Consider the following 23,907-nt stretch of genomic DNA (forward strand, 5'->3'; position numbering starts at 1 on the left):
ATGCTGCAGAGAAACCTACAGTAAGTAGTACGGCCATCTGTTTTAACTGAAAGGTACTGTGGGGTACCACTCTACTGAGAATCATGGAACAATCGAGTACATTGAAAAGAGAAAAATGAGTCAAACAGTGATAAAGAAAAGCTCGTAAGTTTTTCGTTGTTGTTGCTTGTATGTTTGGTGGTTGATTTTTTTTTTTTTTATTTTATTATTATTTATTTTTTGGCTCACTTTTCTGCAGAATAAAGATTATTTTGAAGTCTGACTCCAAAAGGAAAGCAATGCCTTCAAAGCTCAGTTTCTATTTTCTTTTAAATAATTCAGTCTTTCAAAGTCTACATTTCACTTGCTTGCTCTAAGCTATTTATTTACTTATTTTTATTGCCTGTGAATGTAATGATCATGAACTAAGCTGGTATGACAGCCACAGTGAATGAAAGTCATTGTTCAGGTCTTGCATCAGTGTTCAGTACAACATCCTTATTATCCATGCTAAACATATCAAGGGCAACAAAAGCAACAGACTGCTCTACCACTGTGACCAATCCAAATCTAACAAGAACTGGACCTGTTTCAACTATGCCTCTTGCCTTTTAGTTTCTTCTACTAAATAATGTACCATTTATCTATGCAAAAATAATGATAATTCTTCCTAAGTATATTTTATACAGCCATTTGCTGGTACAGATGTGAACACTGGGACAAGATACCACAGTATGTTAATACGAAGAACAACCTTCCCATCTCTGAACACGAGACAATTTAGGCCCCAGAAACAGGATTCTCAGAGTTCACAGCAAGAAGGCCAGAAAGGGTGCTAATTAGTGCTAGGTGTAACCCCCTTCCTATGGTCTGGATAAGTGAGGAACTGGAAGAATTGTGTCAGAACTCACAGGTCCACTTTTCAGAAGAGCTCAGCAACTTGCATTCTGTACTTACGGAGTTCAAAGCAAGTTTATCCTTCTGAGCATGGGTCTGTGTGAAAGCCACTTTCATTTAAGAAGTCAAATGAAGGGCCTTGTTCTGCTTTCACTGTTCACTCACTGAAGCATATTGACCAGGCCCAGCATGGAATTGGTTTGTGGAGAGACTACAAGTCAACTCTTCACATTCCAGGTCAAAACTGCATTACTCTTCTTTACGTAATACAGAGCTGAAGGCAGTTGTGACATTGATCAGCAGCTAGAAATAAAATCTCATCTTTACCTAGTGATGAGAATGTGTATGCCACAGTTAGTAATCTTAAAATGGAGCGTGGACAATGTATATTCAGCCCAGAAACTGCAGCAGAAAGAACAACATTTTCAGATGTCATATCCTCACCACAACATTTTAACAAATCCACGATCAATTAGAAAGGCATACTCTCACCAGCATTTTGCCAACATGACCAGCAGTTAGGTAGATAACCTTCCAGATTCCAAAGTTGCTACCTTTCAGTTATGCTTAGAAAAAAAAAATACAATTTCCTTTTCTAATTTGATTTAAAATTAAGATTTGTGTAGCAGTGCCTTATTCAAATTATGTATAAATTGCAAGTCTTTTGATGCAATGTAATCTCTGACAGAATATTTTAAAATGAAAAGATGAGAAACTGCTATTCATTTCTAAGAACCAGAGGCCCATGATGCCTAACTGAGGTAGAGCCTCCGTTATAATTTGATACATAAATGAAATTTCAAAGTCTTCATTATTCTGATCAGAGGACGCATCATATTTACATTCAAATAATCCTGAATGTGATGCTTGCTTGCAAAGGAAAACAAACTGGGTCATCACAGTAAGCTGTTTACTTGCAATCTATATCCCCAAGTAAACATAAATAATCCTCACAATGTATTCAAGAGAGGTACCCTAGAAAACAACATATTAAAGGGTAGAAGGAAAAGCACTGTAATCATAAAGATGCATGAAAGTTGCATCCACATCTGGGTAACACCAGACCCCACTTATTCTCTTTCCCTCCGCTTAAGTTAGAGAATCAAAAACCATGTGGCTTCCAAGCAAAGAGATGTGAGGATCCTCTTTCCATTGTAAGGTCATCACTGTATCCCCTGATAACATAGGAGGTAACTTCATCTTGGTAGATAGCTTTACAAATCCAGTAAAAGTAATCCTTGACTGACAGAAGACACTAGATATCCGGCAAGCTCACAGCACTTACTCATAGGGTTGGAATGATTCTGGATCTGCACTGAATACACACTGCAGGGCAGTATGAATATCCTATCCTGGTGGTCTAACACAGAGTATGAAAGGGTTAATTTAAGAGAGAGAAACAGCTGGGAGGAAAACTACCCATACAGTCTTCAACAGTACCAAGGTGGTTTGGGAAGTTCTTGCACAAGGGACAAATAAAACTAGTAGAAACTAATGCAAATTGTTACATCTCCCGCAGTTGCTATTAATTGCCACATTCCTAGAGAAGCAGCTTGTGCCAATGTGCAGATGGGGACCTCTCTGCAGTGAATGCACCGTGACAGAATTGTGCCACAGTGGCTGCAGCTTTCACCTCTGCACAAGGCCTGAACTCTGGAGTGGGGTTAGGACCCTAAAGACATACGTAGATGCATGTATACTGTGCAACTGAAATCAGACAGCGTTTCCTTCCACTTGCATGCAGCATGGAAGCTTAATTTCAAACAAAACTGCATTAATGGAAGCTCTTTAATTAACTCAAGATGGGGAAGCTTTCACATCTCAGATGAGCAAGACATGAGAGAGAACTGCAAATCCAGGGATCTCATTTCAAGCCTGATGACTCAGTGAGCTGCAATAAAATGAGAATGAAGATTTACTTCCTCCAGCACACTTTCATCTTTGTGGGTTTTTTGCTTTGTTTTGTTTTCGGACTTATCCCTATCTCCAAGGTAATCCAAGTGCATAGTTACCAGCACTGATATGAAAGTCACGTTGAAAACAGGCAAATGAAATGATAGACAGGGGGATACTTGGTGCACACTAATGAAATAGAAGACTTATTATGCATACATGAATAATTCTTCTTTCCAAGGTATGCTCAAACCCTCACATTCCCCAGTGCTGTCTAACAAATACATGGCATCCTAAAAGAATGTGCTTGGTACGATATGTGGAAACCAAGATATACCTTATCCTAGGTTGATTCTTTCTCTAAACTTAAAGGATGACGTGCTAAGGTGTCTTGAGAAACCTTATAAAATCAGCTCCCGTGCTTCTGATAGATCTGGCAGCACAGCAGGTCTCAAACATTTAGAAGTCTTTTTTGTTGCTGCTGTTCATGCTCAATGAAGCTGTAGACTGAGCTGCCAGTACTGCATTTCTTTTCTGCCTCATCGTATTCCTTAAGATTCATTTGGAATGAAATGGTCTCCTAAAAACAAATATTTAAAATTAGGAGAGAGTTTGAAATTTTCATTCAATTCAGCACCTAAAATAATCAGTAGTGGGTAAATAAATAACATGGATTGTTCTCTGTGTTGGCAACCTGGGAGTACTTCTCTTGCACCTGCAGAAGTTCCATATACTAGTAAAAGAGGACCTCTTTGTCAGTATTTTCTCCTAGTCACCACATTTCCATAGAAGTGGAATTACAGTATCAGTCTACAATTTGAGTACGCAGTCAGAATCTCAGAAGAAGGATAGACGCTAGCTGTTCATCAAAATTCAGTCACAGACAGACTGCAGCCTATCCACAGAAATGCTGTAGACGCTGGATCACCCAAACTTGTCCATATTCCAGGTCCTGCATGATTTCAGACTATGTTCTTCAGAGAATAAAATCACCATCCCTCTGCATCAAAAAAGAACTTGGTAACGTGTGCTACCTAAGGGCAAATTTCAATAGACAGCATAGGAGTACACATCTTTCTTTACAAGCCCTGAAAAAGAGAGGTGATTGTTCTCTTGTACTCAGCACTGGTGAGGCCACATCTCAAGTACTGTGTCCAGTTTTGGGCCCCTTATTGCAAGAAAGACATCAAAGCCCTGGAATGTGTTCAAAGGAGGGCAACAAAGCTGGTAAGGGGACTGGAGCACAGGCTGTATGAAGAGAGGCTGAAGGAGCTGGGAATGTTCAGCCTGGAGAAGAGGAGGCTCAGGGGAGACCTCATTGTTCTCTAACTTCCTGAAGGGAGGTTGTAGTGAGCTGGGGATCGGCCTTTTCTCTCATGTCATTAGTGATAGAATTAGAGGGAACAGTTTCAAGCTGCAGCAGGGGAGATTCAAGCTGGATATTAGGAAATATTACTTCTCAGAATGGGTGGTCAGGCACTGGAATGGACTGCCCAGGGAGGTGGTGGAATCACCAACCCTGGAGGTGTTCAAGGAACAATTGGATGTTGTGTTGAAGGACATGGTTTAGTGGGAGCTACTGGTAATAGGTGAACAGTTGGACTGGATGATCTTTAAGGTCTTTTCCAATCTTGGCAATTCTATGATTCTATTAAGAATATCCATGGTAATTAAGCATTCAAGTGCTTCTTATACAGAAACAATCATAGCTTTAGGCTAAAATACAGGTATAAATCAACTATTGTTGATGTTGAATATAATTTTATACTCTGGTTTGCAGCAGGTATCCCAGACAGGCAATGTGACACAAAATTCAGTAAGTAGATTCATAGAAGTATTCACATCTAATAAAAGAACTGAAAAACAAGTAGCTATTTTTATTTGTGCTCTCAAGGCTCTGTGGACAAAGGTTGCCAATAGTGAGGAGTAATGAAATACAAGACTTCCTATTTAATTAATCAGAGCTGTGCTGTACTTCAGTAAATCAAACAGCAAGTTTGAGGCTAGCAAAAATAAATTAATAAAGGAATGATCTTTCTACCTTCCCACAGTTCTATAGAAATGGACTGTTGCTTCCTGATGGTAGAGTGCTCTGATTTCAATCTGTAGAGCAGAATCAGACTTCAGCACTGTCTTGGCAATATACCTCTATTGGAATACAATACAACAGTGTTCCCTACAACTCAGATAACTGGAATAGAAAAGTTTAAAGAAACCATACAGAGACACTGTGCAACATAGTGAATGTCTAGAAGCTATTACTGGAGTAGAAACTTCTAAATGTCAGGGAGGAATTTCAATGTACACTAATAATAGTTTAAAATAAATAAATAAATATATAAAAAAATTTCTTGGACTGAGGAGGAGGAAAACCACACCATGTCTTAAGGATTGTGGACTGTTTTGAAGCCTGATTTTAAATGTATAATTTTCTAATGATGTAAAGTAAATCAGAATATTTTTCTGTAGATACTGGGCTGATATACCAATTATTATTTTTAATGTAAACAGTGTGATAATAAAGAAAGGAAGAGCACACTGCTACTTCAAGTCTACAGCACTTTCCATTAACTATCTGGTAATGGGTGTAAGACTGAATAATAAAACACCTAATAGCAATAGGATTACCAAAGCTCAATTACTTCCTTATTAGTTTCTCAAAAATTTGAAGCACAATAATTAGGTCTTGAGAGGAAGAAACACTTTCCTGCATTCTGAAAAGTCTTAACTAATGATTTTGTTAAGTTCTTGATGTTCTAAATGGAGGAGAATTCTTATCTGTTATGGTCTATGAGACCTGCACTTGCAACTCTTCATCAGTTAAAAGTGTTTTCCATATGAAGTCATGACTGAGTGAAGCACGCAGACTTAAGACCATACTCAATGTAGTACAGTGAATATTGTTTATTTCATAAGCCATCTAAGAAAAAAAAAAAGCTTCTAATAAAATGTAAGATATCTCAAACAGTCTCCTAAATTTATAGTATTTCTTTATGTCTCTCTGCCAGGGAATAAAACAGCACATTACACAGAGCCAGCGCAAACTGAACAGGTCAGGAAAAAAAAAGTATCAGCCAATAAAACGAATGCAAAACATAAATCTCACTTCTATTTAACTCATAATTTTTAGTGGGTGGTACTCTCAAAAGACACAAAAGGACAAAACTATTCTTTAGACAGAAGGTGTAAATAAATTTAGCAAACAAAAGAAAGTCATTCCAGTATTATAAGCATGAAAATATAAAACTCAAAGTTTCAGAGTTATTTTACACTGAAGAGCTATAGATTACTTCAGATTTTGCAAGGATTTATTTTGGAAATGCTGGTAGATGCTGAGCATAGGAACAAGATGTAGATGGTTTAAGCAAGAGCAGAGTACCTCTTCTTTTAAACAGACAAAGTTAGACTTGAATAGCCTTTCAAACATAACACAAGCCTAAATAATTATGACTATCAGACACAAGCAATAATTAAACAAACAGACTCCAGTGAGAGCCTGTCTGTGGTACAAGTAGCCACAACTAGTGCAATCAGTCCACAACTGCAATAAAACATGCATGTTTTAATCATTCACCACTACATTCACCCAAAACCAAGCTTACCTGATCCCTCTGCCCCTAAAGGAATGACCATCAACACCTTGGTGGTGTTTTTGTCAAATAACTTGCAAACTATTAAAGGTTAATGGAGAGTGCATCTCTTTTCCTAAAAACTGAATTAGGCAGCACATGACCTCCACACACCTACATGCACACACACACAAACACATGGTTTTGGGTTAGATGTTTTTCTTTCCTCAGTCATCTCTCTCAAGCTTTTATTCCTATTGTAAGGACACCAAATATATGTAAATTAAGAAACCTTGAATTTTTTTGCCTCCTTTGACCATTTTTCATACACATTTCTCAAGCCTTATTTTCTCTAGAGCTAAAATGACATTCTTAGCAACATTCTCAGTAAACTAGTGTGACAGCTGCAGATGAATCACACTATTGAAACAGCAAAACACAAGCAATAAGCTGTAGAAACATGAACAATACAGGAAAAAGTCTTTTCCATAAGCATGACATGTACAATCAGAACAAATTACTGCAAGATTGGAGTAAGTGGGCAAAACTTGTTTGTATCCAGTACAACCAGGATCGTAGATAATCAGAGAAAGGTCAGAAGAAAGCATTGTTACCTGGTCTCATTTATAGATATAAAAATGAAGTTGTGACTATGTACAAAGCCAACTCTCATACTAAGAAAAATAAGCAAGTCTTATAAAATGGATGCCATTCTGCACAAACATAAACCAATCTTGAGGCAATAAATACTATAAAACTATTCTACTCCAACTTTATTATATCCCCATTTTATCAAAACCAGGTCAAATAGACTAACCACTCTAAACCTCACATATGCATAGAAATTACCATCTATGAGAAATGTTTTGGTTTGCTTTTAACAGAAAATATCTAACATTTATAGCATTAACATCAACCTATTAACCTATTAAATAGCAAGGTTATGTAGATTTATTCTGAAGTGAAGTATCTTTGAGAACATGAATAGCCTCCAGAAAGGGCCCAACGAAGCAAGTATTCGACTCTTCTATAAGTTGTGGTTCACTTAATCAGCAGGGAGACACACTGAATAGTGTAGATTTCATCCCACATTAGTAAGTCCTTTTGAACAAGCTCACGATCAAATAATGAATTTCTCTTATTAACTTACTGTGATGGTGCCAGGTAGAACATAATTACTGACCATTACCATGGAAGTAAACAACGACAATTTAGGGAACCTCACTTTAATCAAGGCTCTAATATACATCTGTATATGTACATGAGGCAGGGAAGTTTTTTGCAGAATATTTTAAGATGGATTAAAAGTCATTCTGGATGACCTCATATAAAGAACTGCCTTTAAAGTGGACTAACAAAGAATACAGAACTTGACTAGCACCTTCTGGTTCTTTGCCTTACCTAAAAGTAAGCAAACAAATAAGTAAAAACAACTAAGAAGGAAAACAAACAAACAAACAAAAAAACAAAAAACCACACCATTATTTTTGAGGAAGAAGGACCCCTACTCTATTTTTCTCCACTTAAAATTCAAAGTGTGTTTCCATTAGAAATCTACAGTAACAGGCTAATTCATGACAAAGGAATAGTAAGTAAGTAATAAGTACTCTTGATAGACATTGCAATTCTTTTTATCCTTTAAAAATAAAATCAGCAACTATAGTGACTGATCTTTTGGAGAGAAGATTTTTTGTTAACACTTTTGTCTCACAGCTTAAAGCATAAGAACTTGCAATTTAAATCCTCCAGACTTTCAGTAACTATTCCCAAAATAAGAATCAGAGCAAATGTTTCTGAAATTTCTTATTTTTAAATAGCAGAAAAGAATTTAACAACTCTAAACATCTTTATAATCTTTCTTATTCACTGCAACAGAAAAGGAGATTTAAAAAAAAATAAATAAATCAGATTTCAAAAATCACCTGGTGGTCACCCTGTATTGTGTGAACATCTAGAGAGAAAATAAGCATTTTCCTCTTTTACTCTGGAGATGAATTTCCAACATTATGTACAGAAGACCTGGTATTTCATCTGACCTCTGGTTCTTACAGTAACACAGCTATAGCAGAATTAGCCTCTAGGTTGTAACTGTCAATATCTAGACACTCTGTGAGATAAATACGGCAAAATCCTTTGTAATAGGCAATATCTTAAGCATAAATACAAAGAAGAACATATATGACTCATTTCTTTCTTTCATAGCCCATTTCTAATCTTAGATTGACTCATACTTAAAAACAGAGGAAGTTACTATCTGACATTGGAAGTCACTAAGATGTCCGTTAATCTTAGGCAGTGAAAGAAAGGTTTTGGATGCTTCTATGTCATAAACATGTTGGCACATACAAGTGATCATATCAGATGACCATGTATCACAAACGGTAAATATCTCCTTTGCCCTGAGAGGTGATCCCAGATTAACCCTACGCAAGACACATTACACCTCCATCACCTCCAAAAAGTCCAGATGACAGTCTGTGATGACAAGAAAAAAAAAAAAATATATATATATATATATATATACACACACACATATATATATATATATATATATAGTTCCTACGTTATGTCAGGGCAAGGAAAAGAAATGCAACTACAGCTTTATTTGTACCCTTGTTAGAAAAGTGTGCTAATTTTTCCACAGATGCTTGGGAGGATTTTAAGTGCCTGTCATAATTTAAAGGATTCATCAATCTTCAAAATGTCAAAATGAGCATCCATATAAATTTTGACAATTTAACTCTGAATACAGATTTGTTTGCACACTGAAATAACTCCCAATACAGAGGCTACTGAGTAAAAATAAATAAATAACGAGAAACATTAAAAGGGAAAGAGAACCAAAATCCATTGCTGTTATTTCTAACTGGGAGAAAGAAAAAAGCAATTTTAAAGAGCTGCAGCCTTAAAACAAGTACATGAGAACACACAACAAATTCAACTTACCAGTTTATTAACTGCTCTTAAACAAAAGTAAAAGATTTATCATTTAGTCCGATAATATTATACAGGGGTTGCAATTAAACTTTGCTAAAAAAAAAAGAAGAAATGACTAACAATGTGATCTGGATCTGATGTTTGAAGTGCTAAGCTTAGAGCACAATTGTTGTCCACAGGTTATTCTTCCATTCCAAGCTATAGCAGTTTCATCTATAAACTTAAGCCTTCTTTAATGCATATTCATAACCTTTAAAAATCTCTCTGCTCTAAAATAAGTTCCCTCTGAAGTCTCTGCTTTACCAAAAAAGAAAATGTGATACGCATCAGGTCTGAGATGTCTAGAATCAGTAAAAACATAGTTTTTTATACTAACAACTTACTACAGATGAAATAGATTGCATATAGCCTGCCTGCCTGTGAATCTATCCATCTGCATTTAAAACCGTATTTTCTGTTTGCTCTGCAGTATTTTTCTTTTGAAATTTACATTAACATCTTTGGCAAAATTCCTTCCCCTTTCCACTGTTTTGCAGTCTGCTACAAAAGCGTTACCTACTGCCCATCTGCAAGGAGGCTGAATTTGAGCGAATTTGTAAGCATGGACCAAGACATGTAAAGTAATGAATATGTCAGGAGTTTAAAAAAAAAGACTAATTAATGATATTATTCTTCATTTTCATGTACTAAACTACATGACTATAATTCAGCCAACAGCAGAACTTTGCTTTACAACATCTGTAGTTCTTTATATTTATTACTTTACACTGCTGATCCTCCACATTCACTTTGGTCTTCATATCTGATTGAGAACATCTGCAATTCAAATCTTCTATGGCCTTCTGGCATATATAAAAGCCTATTTATTTATTTTTCCCCCTACATTATCTATCTTCAGTTTCATGTCGACAATGTTGGAGCTCTGTTATATAGATGAAAATTCTTAGAGGCAAAAGACAAAACATGAGCTGTCTATGAATGAATATATGGCAAATAGTTCTGCAAAGAACCTGGCCTTGTGACGGCAGGAGTCCTCTTCGATAAAGTAAAATAAAAAAATAAGCCTAATGGAACCTTAACAAACAGGCTGCTGTGTGAAGCTTCACTTAGTAGCTACTCTTCTTCCACAACATCCTAGAAGAAAAACCCTTATGCTGTTTGATCAATATCTGCCTGAAAATACCACCTTTCAACCACTCACACAAAAGACTCAAGGCAAAATTATTAATAATTAAGATGACCTAGTGCTGTTTGAATTCTTCGGGCTTCCACATTACAGGAGATAACTTGATCTAGATCTTGTATCAGAGAACTGTTAGAGGTCAAAACATTCCCAGGGATTAATTCAAGGCATTCCAGTTTGTTTTTATCCCCCCTTATTTCAGTAGCTGGGTCTTCATCTGTAAGAGTGAGATAATTGCAACCGATATAATACAATGGAATCTGAATTAACTATTACTCTAATTATTACAATTATTATTATTGCTGTATTATCAGGCTTCAGTCAGTCACTCTTCATATTTAAAAAAGCTTCTATCTTTATGTACAAAAATTAGGGCTTCAGATTGCAAGTAATTTGTTTTGTTTTTTAAATCTTTTCAACATCAAAATATTTTACCTGTCTTTGTATAAGTTCTTTGCTATTAGACTGCCTAACAAAACTTACTACCCACAGTAAGATTCGGTTTCCATGAAAGAATATGAGTTAGCAACTTTCCTAGGTGCAGTGGTCATTGCATACTTTATGCACAAATGGAATTTCCCTGAATGTCACAAGGACTGCTCCATTACAGGAAACACTCCTTATGGGAAAATTAACAATGAGGAACTACCTCTCTGATGCATTAGCAAATATGATACAAACAAACTAGGGAAGGAAATACATACATGTGAGTAATTGATATTACTTCCTACTGCAGGAATGCGGTATATTTTTATAATGCTGAAAAGGAATAGGTAACAATTTCACTTTATATATAAATATATATATATATATAAAAGTATTCTGTCAAGTGATAAGACAGAATATGGTTCATAGATTGAGTAACTTTGATATAGCAGTTCTACATTACATGTCACAATAGCTCAGTAGCAAACAGATCTTTATACAAAACAGTTACTAGAATTGCTTTCATTTCAGTTTTCCCTTGGGTTTCCCTAGAAGGTTAACATTATCAAAAGGATAAATGCAAGCTGTAAAAAACATTTTCCTCATCAGGCACAGGCTACAGAAAGTAGAAACACCCCTCCCAAATTAGAGTTTTATGTTTGTATGGTAACTGCTGAGTCACAGCAGTTCAATCACACTGATTGATCACCTGAGGCAAGCACTGGGTCATCCCTGGGAGCACAGGTTAACGCAATTCAGTTATTCAGCTGACCAGAAGGGGTGGAGCCTGGCTGCACCTCTAGGACATAAGTGAGCATTTCACTTATTCTTGATTATCTCTTTCTACCATGATGATCTTTAATTATACAACCTGTAAAATACTGTCCTGACCACACCACTCTGCTAATTTTTCATTTGTTGATTGTACAGTGTTGAATTCCTTGTTTATTTTCTTCACATACATGTACCCTTATGTATGCAGATAAGGTGCGAGTTGCATTCCACTTGCATTAGCCCTCAATAAGCTGTAACAGCAAGCTCCGCAATTAGAGAACTGCTGGAGGATTGGCCCTGCTGCTTTTTGATTGCACTGCTCTTTAGAGAACTCATGTTGGAGCAGTCAGCAGCAATGCCACCACAGAGATGGGTGGCTAAAAGCCCAAGATCAGCAGGACACTGTGCCATATTTGCCCACCAAAGAATCTTAGGAATTATAAGGTATTTCCAGAGATCATCAAGCCTGACCCACTGCTATAGCAGGTTCCCTATAAGAGGTTACTTTGGAAAGCATTCAGGCAGGTTTTGAATATCTCTAGAGGAGACTCTATGGTCTCTCTAGGCAGCCTGTTCCAGGGCTCTGTCACCTCAAAGTAATGTCATTCTTGCTCATTCTCAGATGGAATTTTCCATGTTTTAGTTTGTCCCTCCCTTGCCCTGTTGCTGGGCACTACCAAAAAGAACCTGGCCCCACCCACTTAATACCCACACTTCAGGTATTTATAACCATTGGCAAGTTCCCTTCTCAGTCTTCTCCACAGTGAGCAGTTCCAGGTATCTCAGATTTTCTTCACAAAGGAGATGCTCCATGCCCATTACGATCATTGTAGCCCTCTGCTGAATCCTCATCTAGAAGTTCCCTGTCCTTGAACTGAGGAGCTCATAACTGAACACAGTACTCTAGATAGGGCCTCACGAGGACAGAATAGAGGGGGAAGATAATGAGTAATATCTCCTCACAAGATTCTCACCTTTATCACCTGATCTCCCGGTCTCTGGCAGAGTGGGCTGGTACAATCTCCTCTTAAAGGTATAAAACTGGACACACGCCTACACCTCAGGCTTCAGCATTCTCCAGATAAGTGTGTGCATTTACAAAAATTTTTGTCCTTTCTCTGTGAATATCCAGGTTTCTGCCTAAGCAAAAGCCATCACCTCTGTATTTTACAAATCCCCATATACACACACTACTTAAAGTGTGCAATCTCATTTTGGAGGGTAAGAGTGCATGGCATGAAATGGGGATGCAAATCACCATGTTTGAAAATGGCTTCAGAGTTTCCTTGGCTATTCCTCATGTCATTGCATTTACTCTCCACAAACCTATAGTCATCTTTCTTTGTTGTTCTAGGCTGCTCTCAGATGTCAAAAAGCAATTTATTTAATATTCTACAGTGATTTCAACAGTGCATATTCACATCTGACAATTTCAGTATAAATACCAACAAAATATTATGTTGCATTTTGAAGACCAATCAATATAAAATGAATTTTCATGAAATTAAAAAAGTATTTGAGCTGAAGTATTACTATTATATTAACAAAGTATAGTAAAAGCGCCCAATGAAAGAAGGTTGCAAAAGTAATCAAAACAAATGCAATAAATTACAGTACTTGGGAGAAAATAAAAGAGGATTCTTTTGGTAAGGGGACATTTAAAATCATGAACAGTGATAGCAATGTTTTTTCATCTGTTTCCATCTTCTGGTCTTTTCAGAGTCAATTTTTCATTATTTCATATCTCCAACTTCAGTCATTATTCAGGGGGCAGCATTAATATAGCCAGTGATAAAACAGATTAGAAAAAGTGGGCAGGGTAGGTAAATACATTAGGAATGAATGAGAGAAGCCATGGGGAACCAAGCTGCTTTTGTTATACATGCCATGGGAGCCAGGACCATACACCAGGGAGGATCTTATATAGCTAGCTCACATTAATGCAGCATTAGTGGCTAATGGACATGGAAAAGGATTAAATCCATATGGTAATGGCACTGAAAAGGGAAAGGAGGGAGTAATAAGAAAAAAAAAAAAAAAAAAATCATAAAAAAGAACAACCAGCTCCTCTCAAACAATTTTAAACTTCAATCTTCTGCTGAAGTATACTGACTTGCCACTGGCTTTGATGGGAGTAGCACTAGCCTCATCACTGTCATTTGGCATATTTACAATATATTACATAACTCTTCATAACACAGACCCAGAAAAAGTGCCTACACAAAAAACAAACAAACAAACAAAAAAAAACAAGCACTCAAGGAAAGGCTTCTGTTAGTGCCTAGCATACAGAATACAATGCAGTTGTTATATTTTTAGAAAGGCAGTTGTCAGGGTCTTTAGTCCAATAGCTGATCTCTCCATTCTTCCGTTTCACCATAAGTGCTCAGGATACTCTCATATCTAGGGAGGCTGCTGCCATGTGAAAAGACATAGTAAAAGAGCCTTTTCCCATGGTGGTTTTTTGATTACTTAAGGGATACTTTGCTCATTTGGGCCCAATACACCTCATTAATCAAGGAAGTTTCAGTACATGAACGACCAACTACTTCTAAGCTTAAAAGTTTACTAAGTGTAAAATGAGTGGCAGGACTGAGGCAGTCCAGGATCTTCCTCTGCTCCTCCCTTATCAAAACATTAAGTTTCTCACTTTCTCACAAATTGTCATCTGCCAAAATGGAGTTACGGTGCATGGAATTCACAGGACAATTTCTTAAGAAAAGGGATTTCAAAACAGATAAGTGTATTTTCAGTGTGCTCCCAGGGAGCACAAGAGCTATAGTTTGCAACAACACTCAAGAATAGAAAGGCCTGATATTTAACCTCTGTGGCCCAGTAAAATACTTGAGTGTTACCCACAAGCACTTAAGCTCATGAATCAACTGAAATTCTATTGCTCTACCTTAAGAGAATTTGGAGCCATAGCATTTCTGACTCTATGGTTTCATAATACCACTCTGAAATCCCACAAATAATCTTGCATTATTTCTAAATGTAGCAGTGTGATGGCATTAACAGGAACAAGAACATGCCTTTTCTTGTAACATCATATTAAATGCAATTTTCAAGCAGAGCGGACAGGAAAAGGAGGTCATGCCATTCTGTTTTTCCTGGGATGAAGAGGAGCACTACTACCTGAGGCCATGAAGAACTCTCCCTTTAGCCAAGCAGCTCTGCTCCTTCTGCTTACATAATTTCTTGTCTTGACAAATAGGCAGCAGAGTTTTCCTTTTTCTTGCAACTGTCAAAGAGCTGAAGGGAAATTTCCCTTAGAGGCTTGAGATGGGGGCTTTCATTTCTTTGCAGCTGCAGAACCATATGAAACATAAATAGTAGCATCCAGCTCCATTGCTCCTCTGTCCCACAAAGACTAGGAGCTTGCCCATCATGGTAATCTCCACAAATGGCTGGAAAACCCCCTGTTGCTCACACAAGAGAACAACAACAAAAATACATCAAAGAAAATAAGACCAAAAGGGGAAAAAACAAAAAAACTCCATCTGAATTACTATAGAACTTTCTAAATCTTTGGAGCTAGGATTTTAATTCATGCCTGCCCATACAGCTGATAGAGAAGAAGGCAATTTGAAATTTCTTATATCAATGGGATGACATATCTGCTGAACTGAAATGCACTCTTGGCTTAGAAGCTTGCAACAACTGAAGTGGTAACATATAAACACTATTTATAAAGTAAGCACAGAGAATCCAGAACTTTTAGAAATGACTAGAAGAGATCACAGAACAAGTACAGCGAGAAACCAAAATGTCAAAAGGATCAGGAATTTATCACACCATGCTAATAGTATCGACTGATGACTAACAAATACAAAGCTATTATCTTCATGTACTTCAGAGATATGGGAAAGGTCTTATTTGGGAAAGATTTCTGCAGAAAGAACAGAAGGTTGCCCATGGTTTTTAAGGAATTTTCCACTGTTTTCTTGATGTGAAGCTGTACATCTGCCTGGAAACAAGTGCATGGCTACCTCCACTGATGTGGCTGGACACTGAGATGTACCAAGGATGATGATCATCTGTGGCTTCTAAAAATATGCTCACCACTGTGTCCTCCTGTCCTGCCCAGAGTATTTTACTACTGAATCTCTCTCTTTTTGTCCTCTAATAAGCACTCAGTTTGGCACCATCTGATAAACAAATCCTTGTTTTGCTTTTGGGATCAAAAAATGAGTGAAAACGCTCTTCCATCTGACTCTCACCCATATAAAGTGTTAAACTTCCCTTAGCTGAAAAATCACATTTACTGTACTGCCATCATCCTCATTGCATTCTGAGACCTCCTGTCAAAACGCAACTGACTCACAAGACCAGAGCATAAATATTTCAGTTAATTTTAATGGCACATTTTAATTTTTTTTTATTTTTTTTTTTTCCTCCTTATATTGTTCCACAGTCTGCTGAAGTAATGAAAGCTTAATCCATTAAGCCAAATCATCACCACTTGGACTAGGTTTATGAGTAGCCTACTCAGCTACTGGACTGCAGGAAAGAAACTCTCACTCCCAGACATTGTATTTGGAGATGCTCCTTGGGTGGCTGTCAGCTGTCACTCCCTCTCCCCGGAGGAGACCCAGTATATATAGCTACTCCTAAGTTAGATCAGCTTGCAGAAAACATACAAAAGGATGCCTGTTTGCAATTAATGTATGAGTGGAACACCTCACCTGTGGGCAAATCCAGCTGACCCTTTGCCCACCACTGGGCAAGAACCCAGCAGGAAACCAAACTAATTAACAAAATCTTGTTTCAGCAGTATGCCACAAGTATTTCACCAGGTTAATGCTCTCAATTGAGCAAATTAGCTACATTTTATAGAGTACTTGCTAATCGAGCCCAGAAACTTATAAATTTGGTTTAAAAAAATATAAAAATGATGGTAGGTTGTTGAACAGAACATTTCAATACCCATTCATTTTAATAAGGAGCATTTTAAACAGATATTCAAGTCTACTGCAAGAGAGAAACAACAACAAACATTTGGGCAGAGCACAACTGCCCAGTAAAATTACAGATTAAAAGCATGAGCAGTCAATGTTGAACATTAATCTTGTCTAGTAATGACTTTAATATGCTAAACTTAATACATTAAGAGATGTGTTATAAGACATTAGCGCTTTTTCCATAACATAAACATAAAAATCACAGTTTGGCCTTAGAAAAAGATTACACTAGTTGCCCTCATTCTCTATCAGATTGCAGCTCTGATGTTTATATTATCTAGACAATATTTCATCAAATGTTCTCCTCGAGCACAGAAAGCAATTACAGCCACTAATGATGTCTTTCTCTACTGGATCTGCACATCTATGAAAGAGCCTGATAAAGAGCTGGGTCTGATATAACACTGCAAACAGATTGTTTCCTGCTTCAGCTATACACTCCTGTATGTTGTACCGTTCTCCCAGGAACTGCACTGGATAACACAAATTCCCCTGGGAGTACTTAGTACAGATTAGTGCACAAAGTGATCTCTTTATGTTTAGTTCCTTTGCAAGTACGTATGTCTATTAAGGTACTTAACTCTGTTTGGGCTGAGAACTAACACATAGCAAAGCTTTTGCTTTCTGTGCCTCTTAAGTGTCTGCTCCATCTACCAGCAAGACCATGCTATACCAGGGTAGTAATGCCTTTCTTGTAGTGAGGGGCCTAAAACGGAACACACTTGTGGTGTAGTCTCCCCAGTGCCAAATATAAAGAGACCACCACCTCTCTTATCTTGCTGTTTTCTCAGAATGAACATCGCAGTTGCTGCAAGAAAGAAAACTGTCTCCTTTTCCCATGCTTCTGCATTTTAGTGCTATCTTGTTCCACATACACTCAAAAGTGTTAGGCATGCAATAGGAAATATGGAGCCGAAACTTAATTTGAGATGGGCAAGAAGGCAATTCAAAGTCAGGTTTAAAATAGAAAGCACATTGATTCCTTCAGCTTGGAAGCATTCCTATGTCTATAACTGAGATTGCTCTTATTTGAGCAAACCTTACTGCTAAAGAGCCAAATTATACCATTCATTTTAAAACAGACTCCCCAGTGAGACCAAAGGAGAGTTCTGCTTAAAAACCAATGATACAACATGGCAAACATTTAATGCAAAGACTTTCCCATCTAAACAGCAAATTCCCTAATGGAGAGTTTCTGGATAGGTACTGGCAGTCAAAAACAAATGGAGTGCAGGAGCAGAACAGAAAGATACAGACTAGCTCAGAAAGCACAGTATTTCCAAGCAGTTGTGCAGCAGCTCAGCAGCTCTAAGCTGTGCGTGTGTGCTGCCAGCATAAACCACCTTGCCTCAGAACAGGAGATCATCTTCAAGTGGTGTACTGGGGCAGGTGCTGAATGTGAATGCAGCAGTTGTGTAAATGAAAAGGAACAGCACATCACTGGATTACTTGCTATTCTGGCAATAAAACTGGTGATTGGGAGCAACTCTAAAGTCTTGAATACACAAATTAGTGCTGATGAAGATGAACTCCTAATACCGGAACAGGTGAGGTGGCTACAGTAAAAAAATCTCTTACATAGGTCTGTAACTCATCACATCACCTGAATCACCATGCATGTCCAAGGCACCACTCAAGGAATGGAGGAGAAGAATGCTATCAACACACCCAGGCTTAAGACAGCTGCTCTGTCCCATAGCTACTGGAGATACTGACACTTCTTCAAAGCACTGCACATGGCACCCACTTAAAGCTCCCATCTTTGGTGACCCAGAAGCATAGGACAGTGTAACTGGAGCAGTGTCAAACTCTGTCCTCATTCTCTTTCTTCCAAAGTGACAGGAAGAGAGGGGGAGAGAGAGACTTCCACTCTTCCATCAGAAGCTACACTTTTTCAAGGGCTGCTATGGATCCAGTTTCTCTAGAAGACTTCTGACTGTTTTCTGGACCATATGCCTCACCCAAGTACTGCTACAACTACACAGTACAAGCCACAAAATAAAACTTGAAACCTTGGAGTTTCTACATACAGAAGTGACATCATGAGCATTCAGATGTATTCTCTTTGACATTATGTAACACTTCCAAAGTAGCGAACAGAAGGAGAACAAGATGATTTCTCAGTCTATAAAAGAATTTGTAGGTTTCAAATAGCATTAAAAGTATCAGATAGATACTTTTGTGGTCATTTTTATAATATACGTGGAATCAGTTTCCCAAGACTTTTTGTTTGTTTGTTTCTTTTTTAAATAGGGCTAGCTAAATATCTAAAGAAAACTGAAGTTACAATGGGCATCAAAGAAAAAATGGTGCAGAATAGTGATACCAGATTGATTTACAGGACACAAGCACCTGTGTTTCCAACAGTAAGGTGGCAGAACAAACAGAACACAGAACCTTTACAGAAGCTACAGACAGGGAAATGGTAGCACAGAAATAAAGAGGAAAAATAACAGACAATAAGCTGTTTGGCATGAACTGGATGTGTATAAAATCCAGTTTGATTCAGTTAAATTAAAAAAAAAAAACTGTTTTAATTACAATGATGTTATTCTTCCCATTAGGCCAGCACTGGGTTGTAAAAAGAACAGGGACAAAGTACTTCTGCCTGAGATGGTGCTTTTTCCTTTTCTGGTTGGATACTGAACTCAAAAGAAGATCTTTTATCACAGCTTTCCAGTCAGTGGCCATGAAGGAAACCTCTGAAGGTGGCTTTTTTTGACACTGCTGTATTTCCTCACCTCCCTTAATTTCTGCTTTTCAAAGAGTATTCAGCATTTAGCCTTTACACTGTTAGAAAACAAGCTTCTGAATTTCAGGATAGAGAATATTATTTGTCATTATTCTCAATGTTTCTTTTACAAGATAACACATTGAGTCAGAATCTGTTTCGTTGCATGTCACAAAGAATAATGTTAGCTATTCTTGCTTGTGATACATTTGGGTGTTATCTTACTGGACGTGTCTTATTCAGAATCAGATTGCTGTGCCTTGGGAATTTTGTGAATCTCTTCTAAACACAGCAAAATAAGTAGGAATGCCCATTAAATCAGCATCAATCTGGTAGAATAAGCATCTGAGGCTCAAGCTATTTCTGTATGTATTTTTTTTAACTGGCTTTTCATTTTATCTACCCATCTCACAACTTAAGAGTATTAAATTGCCTTCTTTCTTAACCTCATATTGAAATACATATTTATGACAAGGCTTTGTTTAACTTTTTTCCTAGGAAGAAAAAAAAACAAAAACACTCCAAATTATTATGGAGGCAAGTAGGTGAAAAACTAGCTGGAGCATAGATAGGTCTTTTTGCTGCATGGTATGAAGAAAACATTAAATTCATTTTAAATCACACCCCGTCTGTGCCCACATAACAATGGCTGTTTGAATCTACAGAACACTTGGAACAACTGCTTGGAAATCCAAATGCTTAAAATTCTCATAGTAGATGCTAAATCAGATGTTATTGACCTCCCAAGGGAATGAGCATCATTTTTCTAATTATTAAACATTTTAAGAGGAAATAAGTTCATAAATCGAGTCTTCTGCCTGAAACATTGTTGAGCTGGGGATCACATTATCTAAAAGATAACAACAGTAACAAATCACTTCCCTTTTTGAGGTACCTTTAAGTAAAATTGCAAGAATTATCTTAGAATAAATTAAGTCTTTTATCTACTAACATTATTTGATAACTGGTTGTGTGTCAGCATGTAGTCAAAAAGCAGGGTATACAGCATTGCTATTATATAAATATAGTTCCTGAACAAATGCTTGCTTCCAAAATAAAATTATATATACACATTAAAAAAAAAAAAAAGCGCATTTTGGAAGAAGGAAAAAAAAAAAAGAAAAAGGGGGGCAAAAAGGTTAAAATAGAAGATGACATTTTATTTAAAAAACAAAAGTCAACAGTAAATTATCATTTAGAAATTTTGATCAATGAAAAAGTGCAAGGAATAAGACCAAGCAATGACCAGATATAATGGTCTTCTGGTTCTCATAACACCTTCTGGCTGATGAAGAAATCAGTTTTTTTTTTTTGTGTGTGGCACATAACACATACTGTCACCTACTATTGATACTTCAACCACACTCAACACCAAATTGTTTCTTCAGTAGAAACAACTAAGCACTGATTTGATTAATCAGTGAGTAAAATGCTTGCAGAAAGCAGACAGGACATGTCAGTAGAACACAAAAAAAACTGAATTACATTCATAATTTTCCTTGGAACTTAGTATACCACAATCACGACACAGGAAAACATAAATCCTTAAGTTGGTAGTCCTGAATCAATTCTATAGATTCTAGTGATTCCCAAGTTAAGAATAAAGTAACATGCTAAAACTATGTTATGATTACCCATATGCTGTCTTCAAGATAAAACCAATCAAACCAAAACCGATTAACATGGGCTAGTGTTTTGGGAGAATTTTGCTAAGAACTGGTTCTATTAATGCCCTTCAAATGCTAGGATATGGTACACAAAAAATAAAAAGACAACAAGAATTAAAAAGCAGAGACCACCTGGGACATCAGTTCCATCTACTAAGAAGATAAAGCCTTTCACAAACATCTTCAAACCAGCTATTTCTCTCTGTTCCTCTTGGAAGGCTTTTCAAAAACTCATTCCTCTGACAGCTAGGAATTTTTAAGTGTGTTTCCTGTTCATAACCACTTTTCATTTGTCCCAACACAGAGCCTTAGTTCCTTCATCTCAGATGTTTACCTTCTTGATGCTATAATATGGAATAATACCTGCTCTCAGCCTTTGTTTTTCTAGACTAAGAAGCTAAGCTTATTAAGTCTCTCCATAGAAAATAGCCTTTTTTCCTGCAACTCAGCCTAATATATTTCCTAGATAAATTCAAGTGTTTTTTTTTTGTTTGTTTGTTTGTTTTTTAAAAAAAAAAAAAACAACAAACAAGTCTCTAAGTGCATAACCCTGCAATTCTCACTGCTAAATTCCACTCCACTGATTTTACTTCACCCCTTAAGGTGATCCCATTTTCCTCCGGTATTGTGGTCTTTCAATTTGTTGGTAAACTTTCCAAATTTAGATTAACAGGCCACTTGCACTCTCTTCCTCTCTCCATTTTTAATTTATATTTTTGCAAATGTCACTAATAAAAATACAGTAAGATAAGATGAGAACTTTCCTTGGTGAATCTCAGCATGATTTTAATGTATTTATTTCTGTGAAGGCAGGGGAGAAGTCATTGCTCAAACTTTTAGCAGCACTTTGATCCCTAACTTCAACTAAATTCTGTGACTGCAATATATGTAAAGGCTTTTTGAATTCCCATTATGGTCCTACCAGCTTCTTTATGACTTAAAAACCCTTACAATGTGACTGTAACAGTTTACAAACCAATAGATTTTTAGAGGTTCATCTTCTATATTCCTAAGCTGTGCAAACTCAGTGATCACCAATCTATTTGAATATCTGACTGACTTTCCAGAAAACCTTCTTTGTCTGAATATTCTCTGAAATCCCTTTTGTGATGCATTCATGTGTAGGATATCAATTTTCCCCACCACTAGTATATTTCATAACCTGGTCATCCAAGACTTCCCTTTCCAATGATTAGGCACTACTATAGCAAGCAGCCACTAGAAACATGAAAATTAGACTTCTCTTCAACAACCTACATTTACCAGTCAGAGGGCCTTTCCTTGAAGACTGCAGCACACAAATAAAAGGTTGGCAGAGCTACCACAGCTACTACCCATTAGCAGGAAAGAGATATAGAGACATTTGTGCTTGCATTACAGTAATGGCATTCATCTTGCATAACAAAACTTCAGCACCCTTCAAGGCAGGAATGAAGAATGCTTTTTCCTACTTGATCTTACCTCTGAGTTATTTTGTTAGCCAAAACGTTAACTGATAGGTATCTGAAAGCATGGCAGTGATGGGAGGGGGAGAAGCAGACAAAGGAAGGGTCTACTTACTCTCCTTTTCCACTCTGTACTGACTACACTTGATCTGTATTCTGATTTGGAAGCTTGTAATTTTGTTTGTAAAATACTGATAAAGCAAATGCCTCTGATACAAAGGAGCAAGAGAAGAATTCTTAAAATCCTTATTTTCTGTTACAGTTTCTAAAGAAAATGTATTCATACACTGTATTTGTGGGTTCGCCCCCCTCTTGACAAGGTCTGTAATACTATGCAATTGACCTGGATTTTCTTCTTCCTTCTGTTGTGTCAGCTCAAGATGCTTCAAGCAATACAGATAAAAATGAATTAAAAAAAAAAAAAAAAAATTCAGCACCACAGAAGCATACCTACCTGATATAGACCTTAATCTTTTCCTCTTGCAAAAGTAAGGGAAAGTTGTGTCTGACCAGGACCTCAACAGAGGACTTGAAACAAATGAGAGGAAAAGAGATGCGTGTCATCAGTCTGCATCTCAAAGGAGATATTCTTTGCTCTGCAGATTCTTCTTGCAGTTTTGGGAAAATGACTTTTGCTTTGCTTAATTCCTCATTTAAAAAAAAAGAAAAAAAAAAAACCAAAAACCTGATGTTTTCCTCCTCCATTTTCATATAAATAGCATATAGACAGCAGTATGTTAACAGTATCTACACAGTAAATGTGACAGCCATGCTGGAGAATTTCTACATTAAATTTAGTTTAGACTGATAAATAAGATTCCTCTACAGACTCCTCCAGAAGCTTCATAACATTTTGTATGGAGCTTCTTCCTCTTTTTTTTTCTTCCACTCACTGCAGAGATAACCTGGATGTAGACAGCAGTAATGCTCCTCTTTCTGTATATGTATTACAGCATCACTTTCCTTGCAACGCTATTCTGCTGATCACCACCAGTCTTGTGGGACAGCTTTCGTAAAGGACTTCTAGCCCTGGTGATCTTTGAGCCTCCCTCCATGCCAGCAAGATAACTTCCAAGAGGCAAATGGTCTCTGATATCACTGAAAGGAAAGGATATTGACCTGCCACCAGCCTTATCCTACTACACAATTTAAAACAGAAGCAAACCAAAAAGTCTCAATCACTGCGGTTACGCCTCAAGCTTGAAAGATTCTGCAACACTAAGTAAGCTGGAAAGCTAAGAAAAATGACCTATCTGAGCTGCAGAAAGCATGATTTGGTGCCTCATTTTAAGAGCAGTATACCTACAGCAATAAAACAACTCTTGGGAATCTGTCATCTTTGTAAACGGTTATATGAATTTAGATGCTTAATTATGCCTGTGGAGTCTACCACAGGCACCTAGTTCCAAATCTGGACAGAAAAATCACTCCAACATTTCTGATTT

The 23,907-nt window shown here is 37.1% G+C and overlaps 1 protein-coding gene and 1 long non-coding RNA gene across 14 annotated transcripts in view; both read right to left on the minus strand.

Moving 5' to 3' along the window:
- LOC140248656 (poly(rC)-binding protein 3-like) overlaps positions 1-23,907 on the minus strand; it is a 471,372-nt gene that overhangs the window by 406,399 nt on the left and 41,066 nt on the right. The window lies entirely within an intron of this gene.
- The window catches only part of LOC140247747 (uncharacterized), a 30,252-nt gene continuing 8,974 nt past the window's right edge, over positions 2,630-23,907 (minus strand). Inside the window, exons 2-3 of the long non-coding RNA XR_011902764.1 lie at positions 3,107-3,349; positions 2,630-2,767 (exon numbers count right to left, since the gene is read on the minus strand). This is a non-coding gene — a long non-coding RNA (uncharacterized lncRNA). The remainder of the gene's footprint in view (positions 2,768-3,106; positions 3,350-23,907) is intronic.

This window comes from Excalfactoria chinensis, chromosome 2, assembly GCF_039878825.1.
Source record: "Excalfactoria chinensis isolate bCotChi1 chromosome 2, bCotChi1.hap2, whole genome shotgun sequence".
NCBI lineage: Eukaryota > Metazoa > Chordata > Aves > Galliformes > Phasianidae > Excalfactoria > Excalfactoria chinensis.